Source organism: Symphalangus syndactylus, chromosome 4, assembly GCF_028878055.3.
Source record: "Symphalangus syndactylus isolate Jambi chromosome 4, NHGRI_mSymSyn1-v2.1_pri, whole genome shotgun sequence".
Taxonomy (NCBI): Eukaryota; Metazoa; Chordata; class Mammalia; order Primates; family Hylobatidae; genus Symphalangus; species Symphalangus syndactylus.
The window spans coordinates 52,763,359-52,778,757 of NC_072426.2; positions in this window are offsets into that span (position 1 = coordinate 52,763,359).

Sequence of the window (15,399 nt, forward strand, 5' to 3'; positions counted from 1 at the left end):
TACTCCTTTTCATTGGTTAGGCATCCTAGTAACCTTTTTTTTAAATCCAAAACTTTTATAGGAGGTAATACATCAGATTATTAATTTTTTTTTTTGAGACAGAGTTTCACTCTCGTCACCCAGGCTGGAGTGCAATGGCACCATCTTGGCTCACTGCAACCTCCACCTCCGGGGTTCAAGTGATTCTCCTGTCTCAGCCTCCTGAGTAGCTGGGATTACAGGCGCCCACCACCACGCCCAACTAATTTTTTTTCATATTTTTAGTAGAGACGGGGCTTCACCATGTTGACCAGGCTGGTCTCAAACTCCTGACCTCATGTGATCTGCCCGCCTCAGCCTCCCAAAGTACTAGGATTACAGGCCAGATTATTCACTTAAAAAAGGTTTTAAGGAAAGGATTATTACTAAGATTATCTACCTCTTATCCAATTTAATCCCTTGCTTCCAAAGTAGGTTTATACCTTAAATATGGGCCAAAAATATCAGTAATAAAAAAATAGCAATTGGAAAAGAAACAAAATGGATCTGGGCCATGGGATGGAGATTCACAAAGAACATATGACTTCTGCTCTGAAGAAGCCATAATGTTCTCAGAACTAAAAACTTCAGTCTAGCCCTTTAAGCACATTCAGTTATTGCTTACCAAGAACATAAAGACTATCAAGGTTAAGGAGAATGGTGTATAGATAAAATACATTTAGGAAATACCTAGGTCCATGCCATCAGCATCACTCCCACCCCTACTACCATCCTTATCAGTTTACATCATTACCTATAACAAAAAAAATTCTAGTCAAAATTAAATTCTCCAAGAATTTATTGAGTGGTATTCCCTATCCCCAAGAGTAACATCCTGAAGGGAAAATAATTTATAAAAACAATAGCAGTTGTTCATAAATAACATATATTTCAGTGTATATTTTTCTGTCACCTCATAGAGTTAATCCATATTGTTATCCTTTCTTGAAACAAGGTACAACTCTTCACGTATTTCTACTCACCCCCATCCCCTACTGCCTTCTGTGTTATGATGGCCAGGCAGTGTAAGAACCCACTTGACATTCTTGGTCCTGCTTTAATGTGGGGCAAGACAGTGCCACTGTGTGTTTTCCTCCAGGCTCATCCAGCTGCACAAGTAGAAGCATGGCTGAGTACAGTTGGTTTTGCCAAGTGAATATAAGGAAGGGAGAGGGAGCAAGGGGGTTGAGCACATTATGCAGGGAATCGTTATGATGATGGTTGTGGGTTTCAAGCTGGGTAAGGGGTCATCGGAATAAACAAAAAAGGGTAGATCAATGGATTAGAGGTTCTGAAAAGATTGAAGGATTGCTAGAGTTGTGCTAATAGAGGGAGTGACCTGCAACTACAGGAGGTGATAAGGTCAGAGAGAAAGGTGCATGAAATTAAGATTATGGAAGGGTTTTAGTTGGTTGTTGTGACAACTTCTAGGGTGTGACCACACATAATGACTGGGGTAGGGTGTAGGACAAGATAGAAAGGAATTCAAGAAACTGAGAGGCCAGGGTGTTAGAAAGATCATCTACGTATATGCTGGATCTTCAAAAATTAATATAGAAAATGTGTGGAAGAGAGTGATAATGAGTCAGGAGCTAAAGTCACAGAGAAATTAGGAGGGGCTCAGGGACAGAGAGACATTGCAACAACAAGGTTAGCTGGTAATAGCATTTGACGACATTACATTCAGAGCTGGGGAGAAAGGAGGGAGAATGGTCTGAAGCAGAAAAAAAGAAAAAAGATCAAAGAGACTTAAAGTCATTCCAGGCCCATAAATATAGAAGGATGTAGTAGAAAAATCAGCCCTGACTTGAGAAGACTGTAAAGGAAGAAGCATCCTCAGACAACCAGGTTTTCTGCAGAGCAAGAAGGTAAAGGAAACTTCCCTTCAGAAAAGGGGTTGAATATGTAGCAGATTTTTCTGAGGAAGGATCTTGAGTTCCAGAAGAAACAAAGGAAAGGGGTTCAAGAGTTTGGAAAAGAATATGTGGGCCAGGTGTGGTGGCTCATACCTGTAATCCAAGCACTTTGGGAGGCCGAGGCGGGCAGATCATGACATCAGGAGTTTGAGACCAGCCTGGCCAATATGGTGAAACCCCATCTCTACCAAAAATACAAAAATTAGCCAAGCATGGTTGCATGCGCCTGTAGTCCCAGCTATTCAGGAGGCTGAGGCAGAAGAATCACTTGAACCCAGGAGGCGGAGGTTGCACTGAGCCAAGATTGCGAAACTGCACTCCAGCCTGGGTGACAAACTGAGACTCCATCTAAAAAAAAAAAAAAAGAATATGTGGGAGATGGGGCTAGAAGTAGAAATGGGCAGATATGATGGGAGAGGAGAGGTGGCTTGGAGTCTGGAGCTTTTACAGTGAGTCTTATAAACATGTAGGTAAAGGGCCTCATATGGTTTGGCTGTGCCCCCACACAATCTCATCTTGAATTGTAGCTCCCATAATTCCCACGTGTTGTGTGAAGGAGCAGGTGGGAGATAATTGAATCATGAGGGCAGTTTCCCCCATACTGTTCTCATGGTAGTGAATAAGTCTCATGAGATCTGATGGCTTTATAAGGGGAAACCCCTTTCACTTGGCTCTCATTCTCTCTCATCTGCTACCATGTAAGATGTGCCTTTTGCCTTCTTCCATGATTGTGGGGCCTCCCCAGCCACGTGGAACTGTGAGTCCATTAAACCTCTTTTTCTTTATAAATTGCCCAGTCTCAGGTATGTCTTTATCAGCGGTGTGAAAATGAACCAATACAGGGCCTAACAAAGACAGTCCTGGTAGATTCAAGGCAGACAATGGGGTCATGGGAAGGCTGGAATTGCTGAGTGTAGGGAAAAGAGATATTAAGGATATTCACGTTCCTTCATGACCTCGGCAGCTAGAAACAAGAAGGAGGCTGTGACAAAAGGTAACTCCAAGGTTGCCTTTTTTTATTTTTTTTTTTATTTATTTATTTTTTTTTAATTATACTTTAGGGTTTTAGGGTACATGTGCACAATGTGCAGGTTTGTTACATATGTATCCATGTGCCATGTTGATTTCCTGCACCCATTAATTCGTCATTTAGCATTAGGTGTATCTCCTAATGCTGTCCCTCCCCCCTCCTCCCACCCCACAACAGTCCCCGGAGCATGATGTTCCCCTTCCTGTGTCCATGAGTTCTCATTGTTCAATTCCCACCTATGAGTGAGAACATGCGGTGTTTGGTTTTTTGTCCTTGCGATAGTTTACTGAGAATGATGTTTTCCAGTTTCATCCATGTCCCTACAAAGGACACGAACTCATCATTTTTTATGGCTGCATAGTATTCCATGGTGTATATGTGCCACATTTTCTTAATCCAGTCTATCGTTGTTGGACATTTGGGTTGGTTCCAACTCTTTGCTATTGTGAATAGTGCCGCAATAAACATACATGTGCATGTGTCTTTATAGCAGCATGATTTATAGTCCTTTGGGTATATACCCAGTAATGGGATGGCTGGGTCAAATGGTATTTCTAGTTCGAGATCCCTGAGGAATCGCCACACTGACTTCCACAATGGTTGAACTAGTTTACAGTCCCACCAACAGTGTAAAAGTGTTCCTATTTCTCCACATCCTTTCCAGCACCTGTTGTTTCCTGAGTCAATCCTAAGCCAAAAGAACAAAGCTGGAGGCATCACGCTACCTGACTTTAAACTATACTACAAGGCTACAGTAACCAAAACAGCATGGTACTGGTACCACAACAGAGACATAGATCAATGGAACAGAACAGAGCCCTCAGAAATGATGCCGCATAGCTACAACTATCTGATCTTTGACAAACCCGACAAAAACAAGAAATGGGGAAAGGATTCCCTATTTAATAAATGGTGCTGGGAAAACTGGCTAGCCATATGTAGAAAGCTGCAACTGGATCCCTTCCTTACACCTTATACAAAAATTAATTCAAGATGGATTAAAGACTTATATGTTAGACCTAAAACCATTAAAAGCCTTTTTTTATTTTTAAGAGATGGAGTCTCACTCTGTCGCCCAGGCTGGAGTGCAGTGGTGCGATCTCGGCTCACTACAACCTGCGCCTCTCAGGTTCTAGCAATTCTCCTGCCTCAGCCTCCCGAGTAGCTGGGATTACAGGCACACACTGCCATGCCTGGCTAATTTGTTGTATTTTTAGTAGAGATGAGGTTTCATTGTGTTGCCCAGGCTGGTCTCGAACTCCTGAGCACAGGCAATCCACCGCCTCGGCCTCCCAAAGTGCTAGGATTACAGGCATGAGCCATGGAGCCTGACCCACCAAGGTTTCTTGACACTTGTTCATGAGGTTATGTGACCAGGGGGATGTATCTTGCCCAGTGTGTACTTGATTCACTCTTGACTCCTGCTGGTTAGGGCTGTTGATGGGAATTTAAAAACATCCTCCTCATACGGCAATTTGTTAGTGCACAAATAAACAAAGTGTGTATATACTATGACTCAAAAATTTTAGGGATTTTCTGGAAAATATTCTCATGTGGCAATCAATTTACACACAAATTAAATAATGAATGGTTAAATACAGCATAGTATGTCCATATTATACAATGAGGTAGATATATTGTTAAGCAAAAATAAAAACAAGTTGCAGAACAGTAAGTACAGTATAATTTCACTTATGTATTTTTAAAAGCAACATAAAATCCTATACTTGCACAGTATATCTAACTAACAAACACTTCTTAAAAACTTACTACATGTTAGGCACTGTAGTTGCTTTATGTATTAATTCACTTAATCAGCTAGGTACTATTATTTTTGCTGTTGTATAGATAAGGAAACAGACCCAGCAAAGATAAATAATTCACCTCAAACCCCCAAAATATTAAAAGGCAGACTCAAATTCTGTTCTAGGCAGCCTGGCTCCAGGAGTTCTGCTTTTAAACATGTAAAATTGGCTATTATAGACACATATTGAAAAAAGCCTGAAAAAAATATGCCCCAAACTCTTAACTGCAATTATTTCTGAGGGGGGAGTAGGATTGAAGGAGGTAAAAGGTAAAGAACATTGTTAGTTTTTACTTTCACTACTTCATGCTCATTTAAACTTTTGATAATTAGAATATATTCACTTGTATAGTTGTGGTTTTACTCCCTTAAAAAAACATTCATTGTGGTTCCAGTCTGTACCAGGTTTGTGTTCAAGGCACAATGGCGTCATTATTTAAAAAGTAAAAAGGGTAGGGATGAACTTTCCTCGAGGAAGGAAACTTCAAGGAGGAGATTTTGAGTCTTGAAGGACGAAGAGTTTACCAGGTAGACGTTCATGGAAGGGCACATGGTTGGTGTTCTTTATTGTTTATTATTATTATTATTATTATTTTGACAGAGTCTTGCTCTGTTGCCCAGGCTGGAGTGCAGTGGTGCAGTCTTGGCTGACTACAACCTCTGCTTCCAGGTTCAAGAGATTCTCCTGCCTCAGCCTCCCCAGCAGCTGGGATTACAGGTGTGTGCCACCACACCCAGCTAATTTTTGTATTTTCAGTAGATACGGGGTTTCGCCTTGTTGGCCAGACTGGTCTTGACCTTCCGACCTAAGGTGATCTACTGGTCTCAGCCTCCCAAAGTGCTAGGATTACAGGCTTGAGCCATGGCGCCCGACTTACAGTTGGTATTCAACAAGTTTTTTGAATGAATGGATTCTAGATAGAAGGAACACATATACAAAGTCTCAAAGGAAAGGTAGCAGGAGTCAAAGCTGGAGAGATAGGCAAGGGCCAGATCACCAAAGGCCTTATGTGTTAAGTAAAGGACATTATCTGGAAGCAATGAGGAGACATCGAAGGGTATAAGTGGAGAAAGATCATATATATTTGGGTTTATTTTAGGTTTCCAGGGCATTATCTTACAGGTGCTTACTGCACATTAAGTGGTAAGGGATAGCAGAAGAGAATAACCACTGCTGCTGCTAATGAAGATGATGAGGATTTGAGATTCTGGGAAATAAAGTATGTGGACTGTAATTATGACTGTCGCAAATCATCTACTATCTTATATTTTCTATATTTAAGATCATTTCATTCATGGCCACATTACTATCTTGAGTTTTTTTGTTTTTGTTTTTTTGAGAAAAGGTTTTGCTCTGTTGCCCAGGCTGGTCTAGAACTCCTGGCCTCAAGCCATCCTCTCTTCTGCCTCCCAGTGTGCTGAGATTACAGGTGTGAGCCACCATGCCCAGCCCTATCTTGAGATTTTTTTATATCCTTAGGTACTGGTAATTTTTTTCCTGCTTTTGACTGAATTGTATATTTTGCATTTATATAAAAGTATATTCTGAAAGATCTAAAGTCATGAATAAAATCTTCTTATATGTGTTCCCAAAAAGTCATTCTAGCTAAGCAATTCTATTTTTCCCCCATAACAGTTCCAACCCATAAATCCTTACTGCACCCTTGCTGCCTGTTATGAGCTTTTACTATTCCTCCTAAATCAATTTATTTCTGGATATTGGGTTTTTGCTGAACTATCTCCAGAGGTATCTTTGTTTTATTATATTTTAATATATTTGGCTACAGTATGCATAATATTTCCAGCCAAGGATGAGCTGATCGTTTTAAAATAAGGTATTATTGGTGGCATAGGCCCTTCAGTGCATTTTTGGTAAAAATCCACCTGTGATTCACTCAGCTGACTTTACATGAAAATTGGAGCCATTTATGGTTTGGTAGCCTGCCATCTTCTTTCTGATGTGTGAGAAGCCTCTCTTTCCTTGGGGATTTCAGAATTTTAAGCTGCTAGGTAAACAGCTGAGTGAGGGGAAAGTCCTCATAAAGCAAACAAAACATCCTAAAGCAATGACTTCTTTTTGTTGTTCAGTAGCCAAGATTAATGGATAATTTTTAGAAGAAATACGTTAGTGTGCAGGAATTGTTTGATGTAGATACTAAGTCTTTTATTATTTTTCCTGGGCTCTACAGAAAGTGTCAGCCTTCAGAGGGTGCCAGAAAAGTCCACTGGACAGAGTTCCTTTTGCAGAATAAATCACCTTTAAGCCAAGATTCAAAGCTTTCACTTTCCATTATATTTTAGAGCATTCTCCTGTTTGGTAGTCAAGCCTAAATCTATTGAATGCAAAGAGGTATAACCTGTCTCCTTCTTGGCTCACAACAGTATAGATCTTTATTATGCCTTCTATCCCCATCCCCAACTCATAATTATAACAGAAGTTCTGACTGGTTATAGCCAAGACTTGAACTTAAAAGGCACACATTTTCAATAGGAACTCTATTGTTTACTGAATTTTTATATTTTACACATTGATATAGTTTGAATGTATGTCCCTGCTCAAGTCTCATGTTGAGATGTAATCCCAATCTCAGAAGTAGGGCCCAGTGGGAAGTGTTTGGATCATGGGTCCCTCATGAATGGCTTGGACCACCCCTTGGTGTTAAGTGAGCTCTTGCTCTGAGTTCACACAAAATCTGGTGGTTTAAAGGTGTGTGGCACCTCCCACCAACCTTCCCTTCACCTTCTCTCCCTCTTTGTTGCTCCTGCTTTTGCCGTGTGACCTGCCAGTTCCCCCTTCACTTTCCACCATGATTGTGAGCTTCCTGAGGCCGCCCTAAAAGTTGAGCAGAAACCAGCACCATGCTTCCTGTAAAACCTGCAGAACTGTGAGCCAATTAAACCTCTCTTTTTTTAATATACACTACCCAGTCTCAGGTATTTCTTCATAACAATGCAAGAACAGCCTAATACACATGTCCAGTTGGACTTTTCCACTTCTTGCAGATATACATGGTGTTGGACATCAATGCCTTCCAGGAACCCTCAAAGACATCACTTAAAGTCCCCCTTTGAGTGCTTATCTCATCACTAAGATATACAACAATCTTCTTTCTAAGGGCATTTACTCACAGACTTGACTCATTGATTAAGATGTAAGCCACACTATGAAATTTTTTTCCTGGCATCCAAATCTCTTTTAAGAAATGACTTATAGAAAACAAAAAAAAAGTAAATAAAAACGAAAAAATAGAATTTATCACATTAAAAAATAATCTATAGAGGTAAATGAATCATGTTCTTAAAAACTGTTCAGTGATGAAAATATTAATGTATATGTATGAACATTTAGTCAGGATTGTGCAAAGGGATTCAAACATTGTAAGTTGATCAGACTAGATGTCCTTTAAAATGTTTCGACCCCACATAGTTCATGATTGCCTGGACAGTACAATCTCCTCCCTTTCCTTTATCCCTAAAATCCTTAAAGACATTATAATAATCATAATGTCATATCAAAAGGATTAACAGTTGAATTACATATTTCTATGTTGCCATGTGAATATCTTGTAATTTTAATTATTTAACCAAAATTTGCATTAAAATGAGGCCATTGAGCATCTTGTACGGGTGTTTCATACATTTTCAAGATAATTTACTCCAGATGAATATAGGGGAATCTTGCATGATACCAGTATATCAGCAACACTCCAGGTGGATATTGGGAGAAAAGATAACATTTTAATTTTTTTGTCTTCTCTATTTCTCTTTCTTTTTGCTTTATCTTAACACTTTTGCCTAAAGTTAAGAGTTATAGGATAAAGGAGTAACATTTGAAGATTAGAGCTGGCTAATGGGAGGTAGGAAGGGCATGGTTTATGTCAATGGGGAAACAGTGTCCTTTATATATACAGAGTGTTTAAGTGAGTTTCACCCTCACTTCTCGAAATTCATATCTGGTTAGACTAAGGGCATCAGTAAGTCAGGTCTTTCTCCAATCAATGGTGGTGAGTAGATATTTCTGCTTTTAAACAAAACAACGTTAAAGTGGTTAACCACTAACCTAGTAATATGGACACTAACAACCTTATCCTAAGTCCATTATTAGTAATTTAGAACTTAGCATGGTGTTGCATTTGGAACTTGTAAGAGGTGTGCATGTAGCACAGAATAAATTTGACATAAAAGAAAAGGGAAAGTAAAGAGAATTGCATTTACGTTTTTAATTAACATTTTAAATATGTCTTAAGAATTCAGTCTGGGTAGGATTAATATAAATAAGAAATTATTGTATCTCATTTGATTGAAGGTAAAAGTACCATGACTGGAAAGACTGACCTACTCTATTTTCCCAAGTTCTGACAGGTGACTTATGTGACCCATTTCTGCTAGTTTCCATATTATAAGTGATTGGCAGTCTTTTTCCTCCCTGAAGGAAAGACAAATATAACTTTGAAGAACATGTCTTTAAATAGTTTTTGGAAGAGGGTCGGCAGGAATCATTGGGATTAGGATGAAGTGAAATTGTTCTTAACCTTGCCAAAAACAGAGGCTAGACAGATTTGATTTCTGTATGTTCACACAGAGAGAGGTTGAGGAAATGAACACTAAGTCTTCACGCCCACTTTCCTCACATCTCCAAACACAATAGCATTCTAAGCCTTGAGCTGCAATTTAGAGTCAAGTCATTCTTCAGATTGTCAATAAAAAACTGCAAGCACTCATCAAGTCTGTATCTTACATTGATTCCCTCTAGGACTGATTTCATATCAAAAATTGTATTAGCAGGTATGTAAAGGAGTACATGATCATAGAAAAATTGATTAATAATGCACTTAGTCACATAGGAAAGTTATTACAACGCCTTTAAGACCCTAATTTACTCTTGGAGATTTCTGATCTGGAGAGAGCTGTGAATTTTCCATCTATAAAACGTAATCTTTTTTTTTTTTTTTTTTTTTTGAGACAGGGTCTCACTCTGTTACCCAGGCGAGAGTGCAGTGGCACAATCTCGGCTCACTGAAGCCTTGACAGCCCAGGCTCAGGTGATCCTCCCATCTCAGCTTCCTGAGGGGTTGAGATTACAGGCACGAGCCATGCCGTGTCACTGTGCCTGGCTAATTTTTTTTTTTAATTTTTTTGTAGAGACAGGGTCTCACTATGTTGCTCAGTCTGGTCTTGAACTCTTGAACTTAAGAGATCCACCCACCTTGGCCTCCCAGAGTGCTGGGATTACAGACATGAGCCACCATGCCTGGCCTATAGAATGTAATAATTGTTAAGAACTATGAAGGATCTGAAATTTTACCCTACTGGCAAGCTAACAAGGTAGTTAGCCACAGTTTCATGAATGCTGGCAGAAGGCACAAAACTCCCTGGCCAGACGCAAAGTATGGTTTATTACTCATAGCAATAGCAGTATCCAGAGTGCCAGTATTTGTGCCAGTTCCCTGAGTCTCAATTCCCACAGAATGACATGGAGAGGGGCAGATGACACCTGCACATGCAGCGGGTTGCATTACAAGAGAAGAACCTGGAGCTTAGGTAACCTGAATCTTTTATAACAGTCAGTAGTCATGCCTGACCTTTGCCCTAAGGAGAGCGTTATCTTTATTACACAGAACAGTACACATACTAGTTCTTTGCTGTTTGCCATACAAACATCCTTGAAAAGATATTCCAGAACAAAGGTAACCATTGCCTCTGCTTTCAAGGTGTACAGAAACATGAAGCACTCATGGAGAATTGTCTCCCCAAAATAATAAATTTCTGTCTCTATTTGCTCAAGATTGAAACTATACATAAATCCCCTAGCTTTGCCCCTTTGCCCATTTTCCGCTCCCTCCTCAAATTGGGAGCCCATCTTGACAATGCTATTGGTAGATGTTAATGGGGTGGGGGGTGGGGCAAATTCAAAATGGTAGAAAATTATAACTTTTAGTAACGGGTAGGATGAAATTCGGCTGGGCGCGGTGGCTTATGCCTGTAATCTCAGCACTTTGGGAGGCCAAGTGGATCATGAGGTCAGGAGAGTGAGACCATCCTGGCTAACACAGTGAAACCCTGTCTCTACTAAAAATACAAAAAATTAGCTGGGTGTGGTGGCGGGCGCCTGTAGTCCCAGCTACTCAGGAAGCTAAGGCGGAAGAATTGCTTGAGCCCAGGAGGCGGAGGTTGCAGTGAGCAGAGATTGTGCCACTGCAGTCCAGCCTGGGTGACAGAGCGAGCCTCTATCTCAAAAAAAAAAAAAAAGAAAGAAAGAAAGAAAGAAAAAAGTCAGAAACCCTACAGGGGAGTTGTAGGCAGCTCCTCATATCTTCCGTTCCCCTGAAAGCATCTTCCTTTCACTTCACTTTAATACACAGCTGGTAATTCCATTAAATGGACAGTTATTGTTGTTTTTGAAAAATGTAAATCCCTTGGAGCATTAAGGACTTTTAGGGGCTCACACACATTAGTACAAACTTGTATAAAATACTTTCCCTTTAACAGCTAACTGAGACTGACTGCCCTGAAGGAACAGCAGTTTTTGACTGGCAGGGAATAGAAAGGTCATTGAGAAGCATGGAGCCCTTTGGGGGTAATGGCAGGCCAGGGATAAGATCCTGGAAGGATTAAAACAATACGATGTCACTGAGCTCATAGGTGCCAGGAAACATGGCATTATAAGGTAGACAAAGCTGTAGAGAAAGAGTAGAGAGATGCCAAAGAAAGATTTTGCCCATTCTCAGATTTTACTTGGGGTTGGCACTGTACCCAAAGCAGAAGAAGAAAAGTTGCTCCCTCCCCCTCCTCACTACGGGATCTCTTCATTTCACAAATAGTTATTGAATGGCTGCTGTTCCAACTGCCACTGCTGTTTCAATTGCCACTGCTGTTATTACTACTTACCATTTATTGAACACTCGCTATGTTGCCAGCTTTATGATTACACTGGTGTGACAATGTCAAATAAGACACTGTCCCTGCCCCTAGAAGAACTGACAGCCCAGTGGTACAACTTAGCAAATACTATTATAGAATGGCATCTAAATCAGATAGGGTAGATCCTTGCTTTAGGAAACAGACTTCTGATTTCTATTGTTAGTTCTATAATTCACATAGTGAACTAATAGTAGCTAATACTTACTAGTGCCTACTATATGCCAGGTACAGTTTTAAGTGCCATTAACACAGAATCCTTACAACAGCCCTATGAAGTAGGTACAACGACTATATCTTCATTTTACTGAGGAAAAAACTGAGGCTCAGAGAGGTTAAGTAGCTTTCTCAAAGTCACATAACCTGTGAGCAGCAGAGGTGGGATTTGATTCCAGGCCTCTGACCTTATGTTCTTAAATACCTCTCTACACTGTTATTGAAACAAGTTCAAGCTAACTTTCCAGGAAGTATAACCATAATTTATAACTTATTTCTATGTTAAAGTAAATTTTGAGTCCTGATATGGTTTGGCTGTGTCCGCACCCAAATCTCACCTTGAATTGTAATGATCCCCAGGTGTCAAGGGTGGGGCCAGGTGGAGATAATTGAATCCTGAGGGCAGATCCCCCATACTGTTCTCATGGTCGCGAATAAGTCTTATGAGATCTGATGGTTTTATAAATGGAACTGCACAAGCTCTCTTGCCTGCCACCATGTTAAGTCGTGCCTTTGCTTCTACTTTGCCTTCTGCCTTGATTGTGAGGCCTCCCTAGCCATAGGGAACTGTGAGTCCATGAAACCTCTTTCCTTTATAAATTACCCAGTCTTGGGTGTCTTTATTTGCAGCATGAGAACAGACCAATACAAGTTCCAAACTTCTGACTACAGGAAATTTTCAAAACACATGTTTTGAGTGAGGAAACTGCCTCGGAACTCCTTGGACTGTAAGAGAACAGCAAGCATTAGTGAAAGACAGTTTATGGGACATTATAAGTTCTGTGTAAAAGGTACTAGAATGTTAATTACCACATCATAAGTTTGGGAATCCTAATTTGGGGGGGGTTGATTGTTCTGATATGCAGCTTGTATCTTCTTAATTTATACTGGTAACAAAATTAATCAGTTAAGGTTACTTTAAAAAGCAAGCAAATGCATTTATAGGAGAACTTCTACTCTTTTTTTTTTTTCTTTTTGAGACAGAGTCTCGCTCTTGCACTCTTGTCGCCCAAGCTGGAGTGCAGTGGCGTGATCTTGGCTCATCGCAACCTCCGCCTCCCTGGTTCAAGCAATTCTCCTGCCTCAGCCTCTACACTGGGATTACAGGTGCCTGCCACCACGCCCAGCTAATTTTTGTACTTTTTTTTTTTTAGTAGAGACGGCGTCTTGCCATGTTGGCCAGGCTGGTTTCGAACTCCTGACCTCAGGTGATCTGCCCACCTTGGCCTCCCAAAGTGCTGAGACTACAGGTGTGAGCCACTGCGCCCGGCCAAGAACTTCTGCTCTTAAGGAGGGGAAAGAAATGTACACTGTTGGGAACACTTTACCTGTTTCTGTGCTCTTGCTACCTTCAGAAAATTGTTAAGTCTAACTTCTATGCTGTGTCTAATAAGAAGACACTGTTGAGCAGTAATTCTTACAGATAACCTTATTTATATTTTAAAATTTTTGTGATACATTGAAGTGTTTAATCGTTGCTTTTCATGTCTGTTTTTTTTCTTTGTGGTTTCTTCTATTCCTTTTGAGATCAGAAAGTTCTCCTCTGTTATGAGCTGAATTGTGTACTGCCAGAATTCACATGTTGAAGTCCTAACCCCCAGTACCTCAGAATGTGCCAGTATTTGGAGATGGAGTCTTTAAAGAGGTAATTAACTAAAATGAGGTGATCAGGGTGGGCCCTAATTCTATATGAGTGGTGTCCTTATAAGAAGAGGAGATCAAGACACAGGCACAGAAGGAAGACCCTGTGAAGACAGGGAGAAGATGGCCATCTATAAACCACAAAGAGAGGCCTCAAAAGAAACCAACCCTGTGAACACTTTGAACTCAGACTTCTAGTCTCCAGAATTGTGAGAAATTAAGTATCTGTTGTTTAAGCCACCCAAGCCACCCAGTCTTTAGTACTTTGTTATGGCAGCCTCAGAAGACTAAGACATTGTGTAAGAGTAAACCCTGGTGACTCCAGCATTGCTATAGAGCTTCTATCCATGGTCCTATAAGGGCAGTTTATAAACATATTAATGTAATTATAAAGAAACTATAAACTTCATGAATTCATCCAACAAACATTTATTTAGCTTGTCCTGCACATCAGGTACTGAGCTAAATAGCAAGGACAAAAAGATGAGCCCCTAATAGCTCAAAATAAATAAGATCCCACATCACCCTCAAGGGATTTATAGTTTAGAGGAAACAGGCACATACAGAGTGAATTTCAGTATGATGTGATCACTGGTAAGACTGTGGTATACACAGTGTGGGTAAGGACCAGAGCCTGTGGGAAATCCACTGGGACCCAAGAGGGCTGCCTGACTGGAGGCCACAGCTAACCTAGTTCTTTAAGGAAAAGTCAGTGTAGCAGATGAATGAAGAGAGACATTTCAGTGACAGGAATGCCATAGACAAAGGCAGAGAAATGGGAAAGTATCTAGCATGTCAGTTGATGACTGAGAGTTCAGGGTAACTGCAGTTAGAATGTGTATGAAAAAGGATGGGAGGAGAGATTGAAAATTTGGATTTTAACCTGAAAATAGTGGGAAGCCACCAGAGATTTTTATAGAGAAAAGTCGTGATCAGACTTTGCTTTAAGCATGGTCCTTCCAGTAGTACAAAGAATGAAACAGTATGGGGAGAGGTGGGCTGCAGAAAGGCTGGATAGCAGGGAGAAGCAGGGGAGCCTGAACTGAGGCAGTGGTACCGGGTGGAGAAGGGCAGTCCTGCTGTAGAGATATTCCAGAGGTGAAACTGAATAGGTCTGCTAACCTACATTGCGAAACCGTTAACACTTGCATACGTACTAACAACTGAAAAGCACTTCCAAACATAAAGCACTATACAATATTTACTTGTTTTTGTTTTTCCTATATTAGATGTATAAATGCTATTGCTTCTTTAAACATATAGACTTGCCAATTTAATACACAATATTTTATTTACTTTTAAGAATTAAATTCAAAGGAGCTACATTTTCTTGTGTTTTGCTTAAATTTGGGAAGAATTGTTCCTCTAAAAAGTACAGTGTAATTGGATACAGTTAAATAAATTTTATCTCATCAGAGCGTGTCTAGTATTTTTGTGATTTTTCCTAGTTGGACTTGCTGGAAAGACGTCTATTTGAAGCAAGGGAAAGTCTAGGAGAACACACTCTTCTGGATCTAATCTAAGTTTTCTCACTACCCACCTATCATGAGTACCTTTTTCAGTCTCTCTAGGTCAAGGGTTTCTTATTTAAAAGGACCAAGAGACTCCTTGATCCCTAAGATTCCTGCTAAGATTCTGTACCTCTTTCCTCCCAAAAGAATGACTGGTCTTGAATTCTAAAATGCAATTTTTGTAAGTGTGTTTTAAAAAGAAGACTGCATTTCGCTGAAAAATCTTCCTTGGAAAGTATATAAATCTTATTAGATGCCTTTGAGAGTCATTAAAAGAACCGAAGCATCATGCACGTTTAAAACATTACCAGGCTGGATGGAGTACGAAGGCACTCAGGGGAAGGT